This window comes from Peromyscus eremicus, chromosome 8b (genome assembly GCF_949786415.1).
Source record: "Peromyscus eremicus chromosome 8b, PerEre_H2_v1, whole genome shotgun sequence".
Lineage (NCBI taxonomy): Eukaryota > Metazoa > Chordata > Mammalia > Rodentia > Cricetidae > Peromyscus > Peromyscus eremicus.
In genome coordinates this window covers 34,443,249-34,457,362 of record NC_081424.1, presented here as the reverse complement: position 1 = coordinate 34,457,362, position 14,114 = coordinate 34,443,249, and the positions used below count along the sequence as shown (strand labels likewise).

Genomic DNA, 14,114 nt, shown 5'->3' with positions numbered 1-14,114 from the left:
TTATTGGCCCTTTGTAAGTTTAATGTTCTCATTCCTATAAACAATAAGAGCTCTATAGATAAATGCCAATTAATATCCCAGTGAGGTGCCTTTGGTGACATGTTTTTAGTCCTGGCCCTCCTTAATACTTTCTTAAAGTTTCCTACTTGATAAAATTAATGAGCCAGTGCCTAGCCATCATGAAAAGACATGCTGCATAAATAGTAACACCCCATCTTTATCCCATTTTATACATCCGAAATAATATTGTTAGGCAAATAGTCTTCCATACCAATTTCCATGTTTATACAAGTCTGTTCAAAGTGTGTGTGGGTGTGTACACATACACACATGCATGAGCGCTTGTATACTACACACACACACACACACACACACACACACACACACACAGAGAGAGAGAATATTATCCTTTATTTTTCAAAGACAAAAATAGCGTTAACTCCTGCAGACAATACTCTGTAGCCTTGTTGGTTTTTCCTTTATTTTCACTCAACTATATATCAAGATACCTTTCTGAGTCAGTGTGAGCCTGCTTATTCTTTCCACTGGGCATATAAGTATATCATAACTGACCCAATAACCCCCGTATCAGTGGATATTCCAGTTCCCCCAGTAATTTTCAACTTCCCATTTACTTACATATTGCCTGATTGCTTGGATATCCTCTCATACTTTTATAACTAGAGATTGATCACATGCCAAATTAAGGTCACTTACTATCTGTGCACATTCCTTCAAAACTCTAGGGAATTGTTTCCCACAATTTAAAATTAGTATGTTAAGGAATTCCCTTGTATTCCATTACTAAGGCTAGAGTATGTCTTTTCTGGGTCCTTTCAGATAATGCTTGGTCTACTGAGAATGTGTAATTTTTTACTTGGTAACAGAATTCATAATTTGATTAGGTAACTTAAAAGACTCGACTATTTTGTGGCGGTTCCAAAGATGCGTACTCTGTCATGTACGATTTCTAACCCCCATTTATGGCACCAAGACAACTCGGGGCTGCGCTTTTGTTTACCTCTGTCATAATGTGGGCTCCATAAGGCTGGAGAGCTGAGTGGCTCAGAGTGTCCCTGGCATGTAGCCAGCAACTGTATAAATACCAGCTGGATTAATGAAAATGTCCTCTTATTTCTTACCTTGCATCTCTCTGGTCAGGAGAAAGTTAGGTTCTAACTTGGACTGTAGTTTTCCTTTTCCAATGGACGTCAGGTGACTTGGACAATGTTTGACTCCAGGGCCTAATTAACTCCCAGAAGTCTTCCTCTGGGAACTGACAGAGATGAGCCACTTGATCATGAGTAGTATATTTAATATTCTTTTCACTTCTTACTTTTCTATCTGAAATATTTTGGGGGGAACAAAGAAAAACAGCTCAGCAGGTAGAAGCACTTGCCACACAAGCCTACAAGTAGGGTGACCTGAGTTCAAGCTCTGGAACCCACAGTGGACAGAGAACTGACTCCTGAAAGTTTCCTCTCTTAGACACACACACACACACACACACACACACACACACACAGAGAGAGAGAGAGAGAGAGAGAGAGAGAGAGAGAGAGAGACAGACAGACAGACAGACAGACAGAGACAGAGAGAGACAGAGAGAGAGACAGAGAGACAGAGAGAGACAGAGAGACAGAGACAGAGAAATAATACATTTCTGAGACTATAAACATTATTTATCCTGTTTTTCGTCTTATCAAATCATAGCAATTGTAAGTACTAAAAACTATTTTACAATTTTACAACATGCCACTTGAACAAGATTTTTGGAAAGAGAAGGCAATACATGTCCTCCAAACCAGAGCAATAGCAAGCAAAGACTCTCATTCTAAGTGAATTGAGAAAGTAAGTCCCCTACAGTCCCTGTTTGTTAAAGAGTCGATAATTGTGATTACCTGACTATCACGTGGACAAGTTCTATTTCTGACCATTGTAAAGAAGTCTGTCTTGTGAAACAGGCAGGTTTTTATAGAGGAATCTCTTCCTTTGCTTAGCCACCACCTGTTGAAAAAGCAGCTGTGCATTGTGTAAAGGTTCCATTAGGGACAGACAACCAGAACCACCTTCTGTAGTGACTGAGAGCATAGATCTTTCAAACAGGGTGAGCAAACTTTCCTCTTGTAAGTGGCTTTCCTAGGACCCCAGGCTTTCATTTGTTGGACTGTCTCATGGTCCATAGCACCCACTGTTTGCAAATGTGACTAAACCATCATCAAGCTCGTGATCGTCATAACCCTAGAAACATTACATTCTGGAAACTTCTATGTGTTGTAAGGTATCGGATGGGCCCCAAATGGTGACACTTACTGAGAAATAACAAGAATGCAGCTAGTATGTAACTATAGACATTTGTAACTCTTGCCTAAGGACCATGTGCAATTAGTGACTTGAGGGAGACTCATGACCCTCATGTGATCTTGGCACATGGTTAAAGCCTAGTCTTGGCACATAAAATTTCCCCAGTATGTGTTAGATAAATAAGTTTGCAGTATAGATATTCTGTTACAAGATCCCACTGCAAATACATACTTCTTTTCAGTCTCCTCTGGCCTACTTATTTCATACAGATTAGCTGCATGAAATCGAGCCATCTCTTCAGGCAATTATGATAAAGTTCTAAAGACAGGCCTCACTTCTTATCTCTTGAAAGATGCTTATGATTTTTTAATCTCTTAAATTCTTGTTTCCTTAATTCTTCTAATAGATAAAAACAAACCCAAAAGTCAGCATGACACACACACACACACACAGAGAAACTTGCAGTTAAACAATCTGCTAAGAGCATAATTCCTGTAAAAAGGTGCACACACGGGCGGGGAGAAAGCCATTAACTGGCATCTAGACATGAACAGCAAAACTCTAGACCTCAGTAACCTGCCATTTTATTGGGAGGGTTTTTACGATATCTGAGCTCCTGAAAATAATCCTTTGTCCCCCTTCTCTTCGTTCTCAGCGTTTTAAAGCACCGAGTAGAGCAGTACCCAGAGAAGGAGCTGAAGGGAGTAAGTAAAGGGATCTGACTGTTATTAAACACCTATTGTGTGCCAGGCATTTTATGACAACTATTTCTTTTACTCCACTAAATGTCTGCCAAGTAGATATTAACACCACTTTGTGGATTAGGTGATACGGTCAGCAAGGGTAAGAGCTCGCACGAATTGGTAAGCAAACGAATGCCTGTGCTTGATCAGCACTCAGGCCGTTCTGGTTTAAAAGTCTGAAGGTTTTTGCTGAGGCTGCCAGTAGGGCAGAAATAGAAACAGTCTGGACAGTTTTTCTCCTCAGAAGACTTGGTGACTTGGAAGGCCGAGGTTAATCATTTGACCCAGGGAACGCTCTTTCTCTGGCCTCCACCTACTTGACTGTGGCCTCTGGTTTTGAGCAAGTGAACCCTGGAGCTTAAGCAATACAAGGGCTGTGCTGTCTGAGGCTGCCCCCGCTGACTCAACCCTTGTCTGGGTTAGCGTCCTTATTTAATTCTTCCTCTTCTTAGTTTCACGTCCCTGCTCCACTGTCTGTGTCCTTTGCACAAAGAACAGGTGGCCTTCCACGCTTGCAGAGTCCACAGCATATATAGCGAGTCAGCGCGTGATGTACAGTACATTTTTTATTGCTCCAGAGGTCAGTGGGAACGTGAGTTTTGTACAGAAAGGTGAAAGATCTGCTTTTTGGCAAGAGCAGGGAAAGCTCTGGACATTTCCTTAAGCCTGCCTTCCTTTTTATTTGTGTTCCTTACCAATGTTCCAGATTTAAGTAGCATGTTTATTTTCCATTTTAACTGCACAATAGTTGACATTGTTCTGATGGTATAAAATTAATTTTGATGAGATGATGTCAGTAGTACATTAGGACTATTCATTTATGGCTCTCCTTTCGAAAACATTTTAGCAACTTCAACTTATCTGTGTCCTCTGGGAGCCAAGAAGGTGCCACTGATAAATTCATTTGGTATCTATAAAAACTGTCTGTCTTGTTTTCTTTTCATTAAAAACAAAAACAAAAACAAAAACAAAAACAAAAAATACCTGGGTTCTTACTATATGTATCCCCAGCTGTCCTGGAATTCATTATGTAGACCAGGCTGGTCTTGAACTCACAGAAACCACTTCCCAAGTGCTAAGATGTAAAGGTGGGCCACTGTGTCACTATGCTTGGCAAAGTTAATCTTTTCAATCTTGGTTTTCAGGTATCACAGAGAAGGGAAACAGAAACCACTGAATGACTGGCTCGTTACTGGTGTCTTCATAACATTCATCCAGATCAATGACCTGCCTTGGGACCTGTCCTTTCAGGTGAATAAGGCAGAGAATCATTTTTCTATCGTATCCATAGCCAGCTGTTACAAAATTGATATTGTATAACACGTGCTTTTATATCTCTCACATTACTTAATAAAATCATGTATTTTTCTCATTAATAAATACTTTCCTGAAGTATTGTATATTATATACCATTCCTTTCCAAGATGTAACATGACTTATTTAGTATTCCCCTATAGTTGGAAGTTCAAATTGTTTGCAATTTGTCCTTACTATAAAAAAAAAATTGTTAAATGTTTCTCCATGTATGACTTTTTAGATGTAGTCACTCTGATTATAAATTTCTGTTACTAAAAGGTTATTGAGTAAAATGTCTGAGTATTTTAAGGGGTTTTGGTACATTTTGGAGACGTGTGGTTGTGTTTGCTTTCCACAACCCTCCTGGCTTGCTGTGTTTGGTTGGGACTAGCCTTCCACCCCAGCTCGTGATTTGCCCTTCATCAGGAGCAGGGAGCACACTGTGTCTATCTCCACTCTGCTTGTCAACACCTGCATCTGCCTCACAAGGAGCACGTCTGGAGTTGTGATGAGAACATGGCTTACACTGAGCAGCGTGCTGAATCTCTGGACTGACAGACAGATGATCGTGGCTTACACTGAGCAGCGTGCTGAATCTCTGGACTGGCAGTCAGATGATTGCAGATGTGTCAGATTAACCAGCGACAGCTCTTTGTTAAGCTTAACAACATGCTAGGGAGATGCTTCGTAGATAAGGTTCCTCATACAGTTAATTTTCTCTTTTGTGTGTAGAGTTAATGTTATACTTTTCTCATACAAGACTGATTAAACAAGACCAATGTGGAGATAGATTTTATATATAGGTACTCAATATTCATTGGAAATAGTTTTAAGTTTGTATATTTAAAATGAACAACTACATTGACATTATATTCCATCTACCACTTGGGATGCCTGTACATTTAAATATAACACCGATTCATTTCTTTATTCTAGATTTTTTATATCTTCTTTATTTCTTGCCCAAGTCAAGATATTCAGATGTTAACTGTACTGATAATATAGAAGCAAGTGTTCCAGATGTTGTATTATTATAATAACAGGACTTTGACATTGCACTAAGAAAATGCGTCATTCCATTTAGTGTATACACAATGTCCTGAACAGTTATTATGAGTAATTAATTTTTCCATGCTGACATAGGAAATTTTATTGGCTCTTAGAAAACTAGTTTCAACTAGCTTGTAGACTGACCGCAGAGAACAAGGCAAGTGAAAATAAAAAAGTCAAGTCACTAATCCTTAAAGGTCAATTTTTTAAAGGCATCTCAGTGTGATTAAACCATTGCCTCTCTTCCTGAAGAGGTAGCGTTAACATATATGAGAATTCTATTCACTATTCAGTTTTATCAATCTGTATTTGCTACTGCCTGCTCAGGCATTATGATCTCTGCTGCTAGTCATCCTTCGTGGAGGTCTGTATGGAGCATCCTAGCATGGAACTTGCTCACGTTCAGAGCTTCCCACTGTGATCCAGTGGTTGGCGCCCGACTGTCAATTGTATGGGGCATCCTAGTGTGGACACTTGCTCACGGTCAGAGCTCCCCACTGTGATCCAGTGGTTGGCGCCCGACTGTCAACTGTATGGGGCATCCTAGTGTGGACACTTGCTCGTGGTCAGAGCTCCCCACTGTGATCCAGTGGTTGGCGCCCGACTGTCAACTGTATGGGGCATCCTAGTGTGGACACTTGCTCACGGTCAGAGCTCCCCACTGTGATCCAGTGGTTGGCGCCCGACTGGACTGTCAACTTGCTCTTGCCTCAGTTCAGCGCTTGGAAGTCTGCAGCAGCACTTGCAGGGAGCGAACTGAGTTGACGTTTCCGAATGGTAAGTACTTCCATTTTCAAGTATTTACCCATGTCACACTTGTGATTTAGTCTCATTTGGAGAACTCGTGACAGTCCTACAGACCTTTTCACTAGTGGCACTTTGGTCTGGAGAGGCTGTGTCTCTTATTCCAGGTCACACGGCTGTAGCTCAAAATGGAGATGTTCAAAGTCAAGTCTGTTTTATTTTGTTTTGTTTTTTAAAGGTTAGACCTACGTCCTTTCCCTCTGAAAGACATGCCTGTCTTTTCGTGCATCTCTTTATTCCGTTGTTAGCCAGGCCCAATGAAGGAAGGTGTGAAGGAAGAAAAGAGTTAGCCAGTTCAGTGCTTCTGGAAATATCCTTGCTGAGCATTATCAACCTTTGTCAGGACAACCGACTCTCCACCTCTCCAACCACCTTTGTGAACGTAAAGCCTAAAGACATGCAGATTTTCTTTTCATGCCACATCATTTTTTTTAGCTACTCCTGAGATATGATGAATAGAAAAATTGAGAGGAAATGCACAGATTAAAAATAGCACCCACATAATCGTCACTCGTGTGCTCCTTACCAGCACACATGGAGAATACATTGTCCACTATGGCCCAGATAATGAGTAGCAAGGACACTGGAGGAAGATGGTCTGCTTTTAAATTCAGACACCCTAAAACTCAGCTGAATGGAGAGAGCCATGTTGGGGACTATGATGTGGCCCAAGGGGCTGAACAATGGAAGAACATAGGAGCAGACAGATGAGCTGCTTTCTGAAGCTCCTGATGTGCCTTGAAATTCTGAGCTAAGCACTCACTTCTATATGCTTTTAAATTGTTTGCTGAAGGTACCAAAGATGAGTCTTAAGTTAAATATTTCATGTTAGTCCTAAAGTCTTCGTGACTACTTGTTTTCAGCAAGAAATGTTTCAGATACATGGTGTTTCCTTGAGAAGGTAGATGGGTTGGAGCATCAACTTTTCAAATTTCCCGAAGATGATAATGCTCATCTGTATGTAGTCCCTCTTTGAAGTTATTACTATTATAGTACCTGATTTTCAAATGAGGAAACTGAGGCCCAGCTTGTTCATTACCAGTGAAATAATATGGTCAGGACTCAGATCCTCATGGTTTGCTGCCAACATCCAGGTACTTACACGCCAACTGTCCAACACAGAGAGCGCTAAGCAAGTGATTAGGCAGTTAATTGTTCACTGAATAAGAGGCTGTGTTCAAGGTCATAGAAATAGGAAGAGCTATCACTGAGGCTTTATAAGATGGCCGGTCTTCAGCAATGTTCCAGTGACATCATAAAACTAAAGACGTAAACAAGGATATTGCTTAAGGGCAGGTCTGTGGCTCTATGAAGTTCTTCACAACATTGGAGACTTGAGGACTCTTGCAGGGCATCATCTCCTCTAGAGCTGGGCAGAGAAAAAAAAAAGTTTCCTCTTGGAAAATTCCTTCAGGCTTCATGAAGGGTTTCCATTGTCAGAGGGGATGGCTTGTTCATCGTTCTCTCCTGAGTCTGTGCTGAGGGCTTTGAAGTGACCTTGACTTTGACTCTTGGCATATGCAGAGCAAGGCAGCAAACCCTCTTCACGACAGCAGCATGGATCTTTCCCACACGTTAAGCTGCCACTTTAGGCACACCCACACAGAGCTCCGGTGCTTTCCCCTTGAAACAACATGTAGAGAGTCAAAGTTCGGTGGCCTTCGTCGGTCCTCTTCTGGATGGAGTTTTGAGTCTCCCAAGGTGAAATGGTTTCTTTTTACACTAATCAGTAAGGCTGTCATTGGATCGGGTCCATGTGCCAGGCACTTCACCATATTTATGGAATTCATTTTGTCCTTCTGTGCTCCTTTCTGCTGCTCAGGTCAGGGACAATGAGAAGCAAGTGAAGTTGTAGAATATTGCATGTCAGTGATTCACTGCAGGTATGTGTTATCCAGCAGTGGCTTCTTCACCCTAGTTATTGCCTTTTCTGATGTAAGATGCCTTTAAAGGGCTGACATTCCTTAATACTAAAATGTTGGAATCTTGAACCATCGGCCTGAATCTTTGGGATACTTCCTAGTGAGAGCTACTCCACTGTGTAAACAAAATTAGCCAGCAGCCTCCCCCAGTGAGTTGGGTTTGCTAAGAAAGTTCAGAGTGAGGGGAGAGCATGAATGTCAGCAAAGGCTTCCTCTCTGAAGAACTAGAATGCAGGTTGGCCAGAAGAGCCTAGAAGGCAGGAAGGAATGTTCAAACTGAATGCAAGATGATGTCTACAAATTACAGATCTTTGGACTTAGGATGAGGAACCCTTGATTTTCACCGTGTGGAAAAATTACCTTGGCTCCTTCTATTATCCTGAAATGTCAGTCAGAGAAAACTGCACTCTGGTCAACCTGGCCGTTCTGGTCTTTAGCGGCTTCCAAAAGTTAAAATACTATGGGACTTTAGCTCATTGGTCCTCAAAGAAGGGCTGAGGAACTGACAGCCTTTCTCTCCAGTCTGACTTCTGAATTGACTCACCGAGAACTTCAGCGTTTAGGGCTGAAAAATCCTGAAGGTGGCAAGCAGCTCCAGCCAGTTTGACATGGCAGCGGGACCGTTGCCAGAGAGGGAACGCTAATATGGGAGCCTCGGCCTAGGCTGCCAGGTTGGCACAAAGGCACAGGTGACCTCACCTGCCCTTCTGGTTAATCTTGTTATGTTAAGAGATGTGATTTGCCCACTGAGGAGAACGCATGTTCTTGGCACCCTGCACAGTGCCTTCAGGCTTGACAGAAACGGGTCAAGAACCCAAATGTTGCCAGAACTCCTTGACCAGTGAGTGGCCCAAGATAAACCAGTGAGCTCTCCCGGGGCTTGTAAAAAGCCTGCTCTGGGAAAGCAGCTTTGAACTGAAGAAAGGAACTTCAGAGGGTTATCTTTGTCCTCTAAAATATATTTCACTATCCTCGGGGCACCATGGCCTTCCTTTCCTTTTCCAAGGACAGCAGGAATTCTCACTTGTGGGTGGTGCCTGGATGTGGTATCCTAGCTAGAGTATTCATGTCCATCTGAAGACACTTCCCTCCAATGAGAGTCAGCTGCTAAGAACGTCTATGAAGCATCTAGGATAAGCGGTGACGTCAAGAACGGGCTAGAGAACTAGACTTGTGGAATTCATTGATCATATGGATAGTGCAACCCCCAGCAACTCAGGTATATTTCTTAGTATCTCTGCTGTTGGGGGGGGGGGGGTTAAGCTTTATCTTTAAAGAATGACTAGCCTCACCTGGCAATTTTTCATGCCCTGGCAGCATGCTGGGCTGCCGTACCTGTTTGAGAAGATGGTCCACCAAGTGTAGGAAAAACCCAGCATTATTGTTCTTGGCCTCACTTATAACCCACAATATGCCTAGGAGAATGCTTACTGACAGTCAACCTTTATTTTCTGATTTAGAGAGGAAAACGAATAAAACAAGCTTGAAATATTATTGGGTTGAAAAGTTGGGTCATTTGTAAAAGGGAATTTGGCTTGAAACATACAGAGATGTATAGACACACAGACACACACAGAAACACACATACACACAGGGACACACACAGACACAAACACAGACAGAAACACACACACACACACACACACACACACACACACACACACACACACGGTATGGAGAGGGGGAGAGATGATTGAAGCAGTTCTTCCTTGCTAATTAATCAAGGTCTTTACTCCTTGGGAGGTGGGTTGGGACCCCAGCTCCCCAGCATCTTCGGAGAGTGCACCTTTGGGCAATATGCTCAAGCCCCCCCAAAGCCACTTCACAGGGTTGAAGCGAAAACGAAATGAGATCATATTTGCAGAGTGGCTAGCCAAACCTGGCACATAGTAGGTCAACACGGAACATAAAGATTCCTGTTGACTCACTTGAGCAGAAGTTGGTAGTCATTTCTTTCTTTTCCCAAGAGGAGCATCTCAGAATCAATTTCTGGATTTCCTCCCAGAAGATGCTCTTAAAACCATGAAATAATAGGATAAGGTTTATAATGCTTGAAATTCTCAAAGAATTCAAGAAAACAAAGCAAAACAAGAACCTCCAAAGAGGCGAGGTTGGGAACAGCTCAGTGGTGGGACACTTGCCTAGAAAAGACCTTCCAGTTGTTTCTGTTTCGGATATTTCAGAAACTCTGGCATAAGAAGAACACCCCTTTCGCTTAGGTTTCTCACCATGCACTCTAACACCCAAAGTTATACACTCAAAGTCCAAGAACTTGTTTTCCAATTATCCTTGAAAAGGGAATGTTCATGAAGTCAGGGTGGATGGGAAGTTATAATGGTCGCTTTGGGCTATTCCCAAGTCACAGGGTTCTCCTGGCATGGAGTATCAGTCATTTAAACCAGAGTACAAATGATTGATGTTCACATACATTGGATTTATGGGAAATATAATTATATAATGCATAAATATAAATATACATTATCACTGAATTATTGACACTACCAATTTGATTACAAATGTTGATTTTTCAGGTAGTCTTAATAAAAGTAACTCCTCGCCTATCTAGGACTGCTGAGCACACCCCTAAGCTGCACGGTTTGCCCAAATTCTAACCAGCTAGTCTTCCCCTAGACCATATGCTGACTGAAGATGATGGATGCAACTCTCAGATGTTTCCGATATTAGGTGTACAAGTTTGTGCAATGACACTTAACCTTAGCTTCAGTTTCTTAATGTATAAAATGGTGATAGTAATGTCATGCAATCCCTGCTGTAGGTGTTGTGGATGAAATGAGAGTGGAGAGCTTAGTACGGCATTGTACATATACTAAGAGTCCTATAATTACTACTGTGAATGCTCTACCATGACTGTTGAATCAAAGGAGATTCAAACCGGTTTTTAAAAATGGATTTATTGTGGTTAGGACACAGCCCTCCGTATTCAGCTCTCTACCTGCCTGATGTCTTAACCCACAGGCCCGAATGGGGCCCGCCGAAGAAAACCACCCCGGCTGGCCTCGCTGTAAATTCCTGACACCCTCCCACTCTCTGAGGTGAACAGTTCACACTTCTCTAGCCTCAGACATCTCCAGGCCTCACTCTTTGCTATTACTCTCACTGCTAGTTCAGGGAATTGGAGAAAGTGGGGTGGGTTCAGGAGGGGTGTGTCAAGGCCACGTTTCCTTTCTGTAACTAAGAACGGCTGCTGTACCCCTGGAAAGAGTCACCTTTCCACTCAAGCATCAGATCACTGTACATGAATGAAACCTCCGGCTTTATTTGGATATGGCTAGATTTTGCTGCAACGTCCTTTCGGTTCCAGACTCGTGGGCACACTACCACATTGCATAGTTTCGTCATAATGCTTCCTAAGTCGTCTACGCTCAGACAGTTCCTCAGCCCTTCCTTGCTTTTCATGACTGACAATTTTGAAGACTATTATTTCATAGCACAGTCCCCAATTTATATTTTTGTCTTTTGTCACTTCCTAGGCTTGAATTGGATTTTGGAAAGCATCGCACAGAAGTTTGTTAACCGTCACTGTGGGGGATTCCTGCCAGCCACACGACATCGTGAAGGTGTTAACCTGTCACCTGACTCAGCTGACATTTGCTCCAGTGTCTTTACATATTTGACTCACTTATCCTGAGCTTTTTTTGTTTTAATGTGTTTTGGGCTCTGCCTTGTTGCTGTCTTTTTAGAAAATAAGTTACAAAATTTGTATCATTTTTTTCCCACTTACTTCTCCGATACCAGAACAGTGTGAAATACAGTAGACATTCAATAAATACTTGTTCAATGAAGGAGATTTTTAATACCAACAATTCATGATATTCAATAAAATTTCAAATGGTTTACATTAGTTTAGGATTCAGGGGATACAGCTGTTTGATAATTGCTCCAACATTTCAGTGAAATTGTGTTAAACCAAAACCAAAATCAAAGAATAGCACTCTGAGCTCCCAAACACCAATGAGAATATTGTTAATGGAAATGGTGCATTTTAAGATGGAAAATGCAGAGGTTACATAGAAGTATTCTCAAACTATTTTAGTTGACAAAATAGTATATCTACATGTGTATGACAGGACATTTTAAAATGCATATGCATTATTGAGTGCTAAACCAAGATGCCATGTGGATCACTTCACATTGTTAATGGTGAGAACACTTAAAATCCCTCAACAATCTTCAAGTATATAATATTGCTATTAAAGTCGGTGTGATATAACGTGAATTTACCTGATGTATTCCTCCTGTCTAGCTGAGTTTTTATGACGTCTGAGCCATCTCTCCTTTGCCCTCTGCCTCTGTTACTCTCAATTTTGAGGTCCACGCAGTATTTGAAGAAAAACAGTGTTGAGTGATTCCATCTGTACCCTACATATGTTGGAAACCAAATATGTGCCTACGACTTGATATGGATGCCTGCAGCTTCATTTCTTGACCCTCCCACTTCTAGGCTGTGCTCTTGGTACAGACAAGCAATTGTCTGTCCTTAGTGCCATGGTTCTCAACCTGTGGGTCGCGACCCCATTGGAGGGTCACAGATCAGAAATTTACATTGGGATTCATAAAGACAACAAATTACAGTTATGAAGTGGCAATGAGAATACTGTTACGGTTGGGGGGGTCACCACAACATGAGGAATTGTACTAAAGGGTCACAGAATTTGGAAGGTTGAGAATCACTGCCTTAGGGTGTTGGACTTTGTTCTCTGGCCGCCATTCCTAAGTTTGTTTTCTTTGCTTGGAACACTCTAACCTTTTTCTTGAGTACCACGCCTCTTTTCCCATTTCTTCCCAGGACTAGCACCTACTCGTATGAAGAGCACCTCCTCCAGGAAGCCCTCCTTTAAATGCCTGTACAGGGTCAGATGCCCCTGAGCGTGTCGGTAGGGCCAACGTTGCTCTTCTCAAAGCTGTTGTCAGCTGCACTATGACTGTGGATTCCCTTGCCTGTAACCACCATCAGGTAGGAAGCGTATCCATCCTTTTATCCTTCGTTGAACAAGTGACTGGCTTAACCTGAAGATCAAGAATGTCATCTGTTGCACCAAAAGCCCGATGTAGAATGATATATTACCATGACATCAACAGCACAGCACGTAAGCAATAACTAATTGTGTGCATTGTTTAGATTAAAAGCAATCGTCTCACTGTGCGACCCGATGACAGCTTTTGTGTCATATATAATTTTATGCAACATTTTATTACATAATGATAAAGGAGATTAGGGATTAAGACATGTACATAGTGAGATTGCCCTAACCAGACACCTTCATGTATAGTCATTTGATCTAATCTCTGGTGTTGGTAAGCTGTTTTTCCAGGCCCCTTTTTAATCACCACACTTAACAACTTCAGGGCAGAGCTGTCCACGTACCTGATCAATATGTATCATTATAAGCAAACCAACAATGTGGACCAAAAAAAATACTAACTTTTTCCTACAAGACAATTTTTTTAACCTTGGTGACTACATGTTAAATTCTTTGCCTAACAGTACCTGTGCTGATTTATGACTTCCAAAAAGCTACCATGTAGTTAGAGGCTAAATATTTGTGTTCCCTTCCAAAATGTCTACGTTTGAGCCTTACCATCACTGTGATGGTGTGTGGAGATGGAACCTTTGGGAGGTACTCAGGCTTAGATTAGGTTATGGGATGTTGCTTTCATGGTTGGATCAGTTGGCTTAAAGAGAAAAAGGGTTTTCTCTCTCCACATAGCCATCAAAGAAAGACTATTTGTGCATATAGTTTGAAGATAGTTGTTTACGAGTCAGAAAAGAATCAGTCACCAGAACCTGGCCATGCCAGCACCCTGGTCTTGGATTTCCAGCCACAGAACTTTGAGAAATGAGTATCTTCTGCTTAAGTATCATTGTTTGGTTGTAACAGTGTGCTGGTTAGTTTTCATCAACTAGAGTCACCTGGGAAGACGGAATCTCAGTTGAAAAATTGTCTCTATCCGACTGGCCTGTGAACATGTCTGT

At 41.8% G+C, this 14,114-nt stretch overlaps 1 long non-coding RNA gene across 1 annotated transcript; it reads left to right on the top strand.

Annotated features, from left to right (window-relative positions):
- Positions 1 to 2,942: 2,942 nt before the first annotated feature.
- On the top strand, positions 2,943 to 11,922 carry LOC131918529 (uncharacterized). The gene is made up of 3 exons (XR_009381009.1): positions 2,943 to 3,008; positions 4,193 to 4,298; positions 11,611 to 11,922. It is a non-coding gene; the product is annotated as an uncharacterized LOC131918529 (long non-coding RNA).
- Positions 11,923 to 14,114: the final 2,192 nt, after the last annotated feature.